This window comes from Lipotes vexillifer, unplaced genomic scaffold (genome assembly GCF_000442215.2).
Source record: "Lipotes vexillifer unplaced genomic scaffold, Lipotes_vexillifer_v1.1 scaffold554, whole genome shotgun sequence".
NCBI classification, from domain to species: Eukaryota; Metazoa; Chordata; class Mammalia; order Artiodactyla; family Lipotidae; genus Lipotes; species Lipotes vexillifer.
The window spans coordinates 860817-869490 of record NW_006794635.1 but is presented as its reverse complement, the minus strand read 5'-3'; the positions used below and the strand labels follow the sequence as shown (position 1 = coordinate 869490).

At 47.7% G+C, this 8674-nt stretch overlaps 1 protein-coding gene across 1 annotated transcript in view; it reads left to right on the top strand.

Moving 5' to 3' along the window:
• Window positions 1-822: 822 nt before the first annotated feature.
• The window catches only part of HTR1E (5-hydroxytryptamine receptor 1E), a 79277-nt gene continuing 71425 nt past the window's right edge, over window positions 823-8674 (top strand). Inside the window, exon 1 of the mRNA XM_007467316.1 lies at window positions 823-913. The gene's annotated coding sequence lies outside the window, so the exon portion shown is untranslated. The remainder of the gene's footprint in view (window positions 914-8674) is intronic.

The following is an 8674-nucleotide window of genomic DNA, read 5'->3' as shown; positions in this document are numbered from 1 at the left end:
TCAGAACACTCGGAAGAGCGCGAAAGCTCCTGCCAACTTTTCTCCACCCCAATTTGCCCCCCGCTTCTTCCCTACCCTTTTCTTCCCATCCCTCTCCGTAAAACATCCTGTGGATGTTGACTGGAATTTTCCCCTTGAGGAAAGCTGAGGAATAATTCACCTCCAGAGGGTTTGCCTGGAGGAACCGCAGGAGACAAAGTCCAAATCTGCCCCACTCTCCCCCGTAGCCAGGTTGGCCACAGGAGAGGGGAACGGGGTCTGCTTCTCCCGGCAGCCACTGGCCCGCCGCCATCGAAGGGCCCTCGTCCACTCCTCCCCCCTCCCCTTAGGCCAAGTTTATAGTGCGGGCAGCGCTGCCCTCTAGCGTTGGCAACTGGGAGCCCTGGGGCGCCGTCAGCTCCAGAATTTCTCTTCTACAGCCTAAGCAAGACCTGAAGCACCTCGGAGCTCCGGCCCCCTGTTCTCGTCCACCACCACCCCCGCACTGCACCCCGGCCCACCTCTTCATCCCACCCACCCCCTTCTCCTTTCAAGGGTGTCCTGGACGGCTGCAACCCACCGGTCGATTTAACAGACGGCCCCGCGCTCCCGCTCTTCTCCTGGTCCGTCTCCTCCCCGCTCTCGCTCTCGCCTCCTCTTCCAGTCGGGGCGCCCAGACGTGGCGGAACGCAGCGCCTGCCGCCCTGCGCGCCGCGCTCCCGGCCCCTTCTCGTCGCAGCCCGGGGGCACCGCGCGGGCAAAGGGCGCCCGAGGGGCCAGCGCCCGGGCTCGACGCGCCCCGAAGCCGGGGGCCGTGAGAAGCGGCGCTTTCGTAAAGCTCGAGAGGAAAAGGAGCGGTTCGGAGTGAGACTTCTGGAACCACCGGACGCGCTGGTTTGCCCAGTGCGCGGCGGCTGCGCGCACCGTCCACCAGGTGAGGAGCGCACGCCTTCCGGTACGGCCTCGGCCTCCCCTTGACCCCGTCCCGAGGCAGAGGCTCGGGCTCGGGCTCGGGCTGGCGGATTTCTGCCCGGTCTGAGGCTCAAAGGCGGCGGGGATTAGGGCCCGGGGAGGGCGACTACGGGGGTCGCCCAGGCACCGTGCCTGCCTCTGGACTTCTTAGCATGGGACACGGTTCTCGATCAAACAGCCCCCCAAATGTGTGAACCTGAGCGTCGACATTGTGTAGAACTGTGCTTTGAGAATTTTATACGGCTTCCTTGCAGAAGGATTTGAGGCGGCGTAAAAATTAAGTAAAGGTAGAAAAGGGGTGCTTGGAGGAAGGAACTTGGGTGGCAGTCCGGAGGAGACGGGTATGCTGCGGGGACCGCGGGAGGACGAGGGGGAATGCAGAGCTAACGCTGATGGAAAAACCTTTGATTAGAAAGGAATGCACGGTTGCTCCAGCGGTCAGAAAACAGTGATGTGCTCCTGAGAAAGAAAATACCCAGGTGGGGAGGTGATGCGGCTGACTCATTTTCTTAAATTACCAAATAAAGCTTGGAAATGCGGGTGAAGACAGGAAGTTTAGTCTTAAGCTATTTCCACCCGGTACTGCAAGGTGAGAGACCGGCCCCCTACATAGTGAAGATGAAAGGGAATTGAAGCTAAATGGAAGTGGTTCCTGCTTCTATCTCAGGCTATCAAGGTTGTGCGTTATTAAAATATCATATAGTTTTATGTGTTTCCGTCTGCGTCCAGTTTGGGGTAAGACCTTGTATTCAACCTAACCCTGCTTGTCCTTGAGTTAGAAGGATGAAGCAGAGGGTGTCAGCCTCCCAGGGTGCTTCTTCCTAACCTTCCTTGTCCTTCCGTGCTTCCTGCACCAAATCTCTCAGAGTCTGGGAGGGACTAATAGATGGTCAAATGGATTGGGGGAGGGTTTTTTCCCCCAAATAACTCAGGGTTCTCTTACCATTTTTCTCTCACTCCCAGCTCCAAGCAGTATATGCTGAGATCTGAACTTGACATTGCTCCACAATGTATGTTTGCCATAATTATACACTCAGATGCAATGTGCATGACCTTAAACACCCAGGGTGGACTTGTGAATCCGGGACTTCCCTGAATTAACCCTGTTCAAGGGGCAGGAAGCAGGGGCCTGGGTCTGGTTCCCTGTGCAGTCTCTTCCATGGGGAACATATTAGAAATACATATTTGAAATACAGAGGAGATTATGAGCCAGCCTTTCTTCTCTTGCTGGTGTACTTTGTTTATCTGCTGAATTCAATGAGATGATCCTGTCTTCAACAAATAAATGAGTAGAAGTGTCTGAGGGCAGCTTAGCAAATGCAGAAAATATGCCTGCCTGCCTGCCTTTTTCCTCCCTTCAGAAATTTAGCCCCCAGACCACAGAACTGTGAAAATGAAGCAGGCCTCCTAAATGGGGCTCAGCTCAATTTCTGTAATCATGTTTAAAGCAAAGTATGTTGCTTATTTCTAAAATTGCATAGTACCTCCACTACTAACCATTTTGCTGCATAGAAGTGGGAAAAGTACTTCTGCTAGGTATTTCATCACTAGAGAGCTATACAGAGAAGCTCATTCACACCCTGATTCATCGTTGTTGATACAACTTAACTATCATGCCATCATCACCTGATATGGGCTGTCAAAGCCCAAGGGTTGCTGCAGATCTCATCATGAGCTGGAAAGAGCTGGGCAGGAGTTCAAAAAAATAATGTAGCTGAGACTCAGATTCTCAGAATCATGGTTTATACATGCCCAAACGTTCCTTTAGGTGGTCATTGTCCCTTTCGGGAAGATTTCCAGGGATGAAGACTTCACAGATTATTTTCATAGTAAAAAGTATTCAAATTGGCCGTTTATGTCCACCAGCTGACAAATTTAAAATTCCATGGAAATCAACATAGTAAACTCAAGTTTTCCTTCTCTTCTCTTCTCCTGCCCATGGTGACTTTACACAGGGCATATTCCCAGAGCAGTGCTCCTGGCACACCGTGCCCTTAGGCACATGTTGAGACATGAGCCATCACCTCCTTTGCAACTCTCCCTGCTATCACTTTTTAAATTTATTTTATTCATTTATTTAATTTTTGGCTGCATTGGGTCTTCGCTGCTGCACACGGGCTTTCTCTAGTTGCGGTGAGCAGGGGCTACTCTTCATTGTGGTGTGCGGGCTTCTCATTGTGGTGGCTTCTCTTGTTGTGGAGCATGGGCTCTACAGGTGTGGGCTTCAAGTTGTGGCACATGGGCTTCAGTAGTTGTGGCTCACGGGCTCTAGAGCACAGGCTCAGTAGTTGCGGCACATGGGCTTAGGTCTTCCGTGGCATGTGGGATCTTCCCAGACCAGAGCTCGAACCCATGTCCCCTGCATTGGCAGGCAGATTCTTAACCACTGCGCCACCAGGGAAGCCCTCCCTGATATCACTTTTGTTAGCCTTTCTGGTATCTATTCAGAAACATCTGCTCCCCATTTCTTCTTATTGATGCCTGGTCAGCATCAATCATGTAAATAAATTTCTATTCTTTGGAGGAAAAGAGCCAAGGTTCTCAGAGATGGGACCTAGGAAGAGACAAAAATCCAGGACACATCTTTAGCCCAGATGACACTGCAATATGTTTCCATTCCCTGCTGTTTGATGAGATTCTTACTGGAGAGTGAAGTGAAATATGTCTCTAGTGGCACCTTGTCCCCAGCTGGCTCAAGTACCTCCCCATGGACGTATTAAACCACCCCCCAGGGGCTTCCCTGGTGGCGCAGTGGTTGAGAGTCCGCCTGCCGATGCAGGGGACACGGGTTCGTGCCCCGGTCCGGGAAGATTCCACATGCCGCGGAGCGGCTGGGCCCGCGAGCCATGGCCGCTGAGCCTGCATGTCCGGAGCCTGTGCTCCGCAACGGGAGAGGCCACAACAGTGAGAGGCCCGCGTACCGCAAAAAAAAACAAAAAACAAACAAAAAAACACCCCCCAATCACCACCACCACCAGGATCTCAAGGCTTCAAATCGAAAGTAGATCCCTTTGGGGCTTCCCTGGTGGCGCAATGGTTGAGAGTCCACCTGCCGATGCAGGGGACGACGGTTCGTGCCCCGGTCCGGGAAGATCCCACATGCCGTGGAGCGGCTGGGCCCATGAGCCATGGCCGCTGAGCCTGCATGTCCGGAGCCTGTGCTCCGCAACGGGAGAGGCCACAACAGTGAGAGGCCCGCGTACCGCCAAAAAAAACAAAAAAAAAAAAAAAAAAAAAAAAGAAAGTAGATCCCTTTGCAGAAAACCTCAGGCCCTGACCTGCTAGGTTATCTTCGCACTAATCAAGCATCTGATTTCCACGCCTCACCTTGTATACACGTGTCATTTTTTTCATGTTTCTGTAGTCTTTCTTGGAACTTTATTTCCATACTGTCCTTTAAAAGTACAAGATTTAAGTCTAATATTTTAATATAGAGAGGGCTTCCCTCTATTTCCTTAGGCTTATTTACATGAGAAAATAAGCTCAAGGCTGCTCAAGTGGTGAATTTCAACCAAATAAGGATTTACTGTTCATACCACACTTTATCAAGGTCATCTCGTGGCAGAGGTGAATCTGGGCATCTTATGCTTTATGCTCCTTTATGCTCCACCTCCCACATTTTTACGCATGGGAAATTATATGAACATTAATTGCAGGGAAACACTGAAGATGAGTATGCTGTATGGGTGAGGAGAGGGGTAGATGGCTGGAGAGGGAAGAGAAAAGGTGGGGAAATGGGGCAGTGGCTCCTTACAGCATCTGACGTCTCCTGTTTTCTCCTCCCTGAGTTATTTTCTAAAACTAGTACTGGGGCCTCTAAAGCTTGGGGCCAGTCATCCTTCCAAAGTCTATCTTCCTAGGAATGAAAGGACTTTCATCAATATCCCATCACCTTTTTATAATTTGGTATTTGTTTCCACATTTTGTGGATTAAGAAACTGAGAACCAGAATTTACAGAGATCATTCAGTCAGTTGGCATATTCTTGAATCACAACAAATTGGCAAAATCTTTGAGAATTCTGTTTCAGATACAGTTTGATTCTGATTTATTTTTCATTTTTAGTTTATTGTTTGTTTGTTTGTTTCATCCCCTGTGGATTACCTGGTCACTGTGGTCTTTGTCCTAATAGGTTTCAGTGCTTTTAGTTCTGAAAAATGCACATAACCAGAACACTTGTAATAGGTTTGTTGTTAGAGCTCTCTCCTGGTCACCAGTTCTCAACACGTGCGTTGTAGGATTAGGAAGACAAAATCCTTTGGAAGAAGCTGTAAAACCCAATCCTTCTACATGTGGATCATTTTAAGTTGTAAGAGGAATGAGCATCTCAAGATTCTAGTTATCAGTACAGACCAGATGGAAGGTCTTTGTGAAATCTGGCTTGAGAAAGAAAGCATTTTTAGAGTAAGAAGGTAATATTTTGAAAGATAGCAGCCAGTAGCAGCAGCAGCTTGCAGTTCTAAAGCTCTCAGATCCTTCTAACAACCCCATCTACCGAAAATGCCCAAGTAAAGTAAAACCAGACCCTGAGAAAAGTCTTTCCTTATCTGCAGCCGTTCTTTATCCCTTTATCAAATAATGGATATGTGGTGATGTTTCCAAGGGATGTGGGAAGGATCTGACTTAAACTTGAAAGTATGGGTTTGGTTGGGACAGCTTGCCCAAGAAAGTCAAATTTGTGTCAAGATCTGTATTCTTGGGAATCAAAGACAAGCCAGTGTCTTTTTGGAGTAAACTCTGCCTAATAGTGAGATTGATAGGCAATACCTCCCAGAAAATGACTTCAGCTACAATATTATAATAATGTGCAGAGTTTTCATAAGCCCATTCATATATGGTGGAAGGGGGAAAAGAGGAGGGAACTAATGTATGATGAGTGTCTGCAATGCTTCAGGAATTGTGCTAAGAACTGCACATATATTCTTTTATTTAATGCTCACAAAAGCACTGCAGGGTAAGTATTATCAACCCCTACAATTCATTCATTCATTTAAAAACTACATTTATCATCCAACTGCTGGACCTGCTGTCCTTTTTAGGAAGCTGCAAAAAATCCAGAGTGAGTGATGTGAACACACACAAGGGGAATAGCTAGAGAGAACGTTTGAAAAGAATGTTGGTCATGGAGGGGATCCTATGACTTTGGACTTTACTCTGTAGGCCTGAGGGAATCATTACAGAATTTGTAAATGGATTTAAATGTATTTATTAAGAATAATATACATACAAAAAGTGTACAAATCATAAGTGTTAAGCTCAGTGACCTTTCTCAAAGTGAACATACCCAGGTAACTAACCACCACCAAGATAAGAAATAGAACCTCTTCACTACACAAATCTCTTCTGTCCCCAGCCCATCACTCCTTCACCCTCCTCCCTAAATGTAACCACTACCTGCCTTCCAACATCATAGTTTTTTTTTTTTTTGCGGTACGCGGGCCTCTCACTGTTGTGGCCTCTCCCGTTGCAGAGCACAGGCTCCGGACGTGCAGGCTCATCAGCCATGGCTCACGGGCCCAGCCGCTCCGCGGCATGTGGGATCTTCCCGGACCGGGGCACGAACCTGTGTCCCCTGCATCGGCAGGCGGGCTCTCAGCCACTGCGCCACCAGGGAAGCCCTGATTATTTTAAGCTTTATATACACAAAAATCACATAGAATGGTCTCTTTTGTGATTTGGCTCAATCTTATATTCATGAGATTTATTCTTGTGGATGGTGATACCACTAGCTTGGTAATTTGTTGCTGTGGTTGAAATCGCATTGCATTGTATGAATGCGCCACAGTTTAATGAATTATTCTACTGTTGATGGGCATTTGGGTTGTTTCCAGCTTTCTAAACCTGGTGACTAATGTTTCCTTTCACCAAGACTGAGAACATAGGAGAATGAGCAAAAACACATTTGTTGGCTCTCAGAAGGTTAAAAGAATTGCCAAATTGGGGACTTCGCTGGTGGTCCAGTGGTTCAGACTCCACGCTTCCAATGCAGGGGGCGTGGGTGCGATCCCTGCTCGGGGAACTCCCACATGACGCGGGGTACGGCCAAAGAAAAAAAAAAGAATTGCCCCAATCTGTGCTTCTGCCACAAGCACTCTGTCCCCTGGCTCCCCCCATGCCCCTTCCTCCTGCCCCAGCAGCCCTCACACCCTGAATTATAATGGGAACCTCAAAGGGAACATGAACTATTTCCTTAGCTGGTGACCTGTGAATCATTTGCTTTCCCTTCAGTTTTACCTCCTTTCAGCGGCACAATTCCAAACAAAGGAGATGATGAGGAATCAACTAAAACTTTTTTTTTACCTTTTAGACTACAAGACAGAATTCAGGGCAAGAGAATGGGAATAAAGGAAGTAGAATGTAGAGAGCCTAGTCTTGTTCTGATTGGTTCAGGGGGACTGACCCAGTTGAAATGTGCAGAGCGGCAGATGCCAGCACTGCACAAAAGACAAGCACTATCTGAACATGCAGTTAGACCGCCAGTGGGCTGTGTACTTGGCTTTGCTGGGGACCTGTCACGGGTCAGGCTCTCCAAGAAACACACGCTGAGATGGGATTTATGGTACAGGATGTGTATTAGGGAATGCCCAGGGGAACCACACCAGAGGAAGGGGAGGAAGCAGGATTGGGCAGAGGGAGAAGTTGAGCTGCAATGTGGGCCTCCGGGGGGCGTCTGAGCATTCTAGAATGATCCACCAGAGTTGCCCCAAGCTGGGCCACAGGGTCAGGCTTCCCAACCTTTCCTCCGGCAGGAACTGAAAGTGGCTGCCCTGAGAAGGACACAACTCAGCTCTCTGCAGCTGAGGACATTCCTGAAAGGGCTGTCCTGACCCAGCGGCCTGGCTATAAGCCCTTTCTTTTTTTTTTCTTAAATTAAAAAAAAAATTTTTATTGGAGTATAGTTGATTTACAATGTTGTGTTAGTTTCAGGTGTACAGCGAAGTGAATCAGTTATACATGTACATATATCCCCTCTATTTTAGATTCTTTTCCCATATAGGCCATTACAGAGTACTGAAAAGAGTTCCCTGTGCTATAAAGTAGGTCCTTATTAGTCACCTATTTCATATATCGTAGTGTGTATATGTCAATCCCAATCTCCCAATTTATCCCTACCCCCTTTTCCCCCCTGGTAACCATAAGTTTGTTTCCTACATTTGTAACTCTATTTCTGTTCTGTAGATGAGTTCATTTGTACCCTTTTTTTAGATTCCACATATAAGCGATATCATATATTTGTCTTTCTCTATCTGACTTACTTCACTCAGTATGACGATCTCTACGTCCATCCATGTTGCTGCAAATGTACAAGCCCTTTCTTGAAGGAGAGATCTGGGCAGCGTGTCTCTGTGTCCATCTCAGGACATTTTTTTATATGGACTCCAACTAGAGAGTGTTAAACTAGATAACTTTCCAGGCTGCCCCTTCCAACTGTGAGATCTGCATTGACTTTTTTCATTATACCCAGGTTTCTAAGCCACTGAAGAGCTTCCAAAGTGTTGTAACTAATTTGCCAATTTGCCTTTCATCTCTCCTCCCTACCATTTCAGCAAGTAAATACATCACTTAAACCACTCAAAGAAGGGCGGCAAGACCCCCTATAAACACATGTGACCCCTTGATGCAGAACTTCTCTTAAAGCAGGTGGGGAGGGTATACTGCCAACTGTCTTCAGTAGTAACCTTTTAGGTGATCCTAAAGGGACTGTGTGTGTGTGTGTGTGTGTG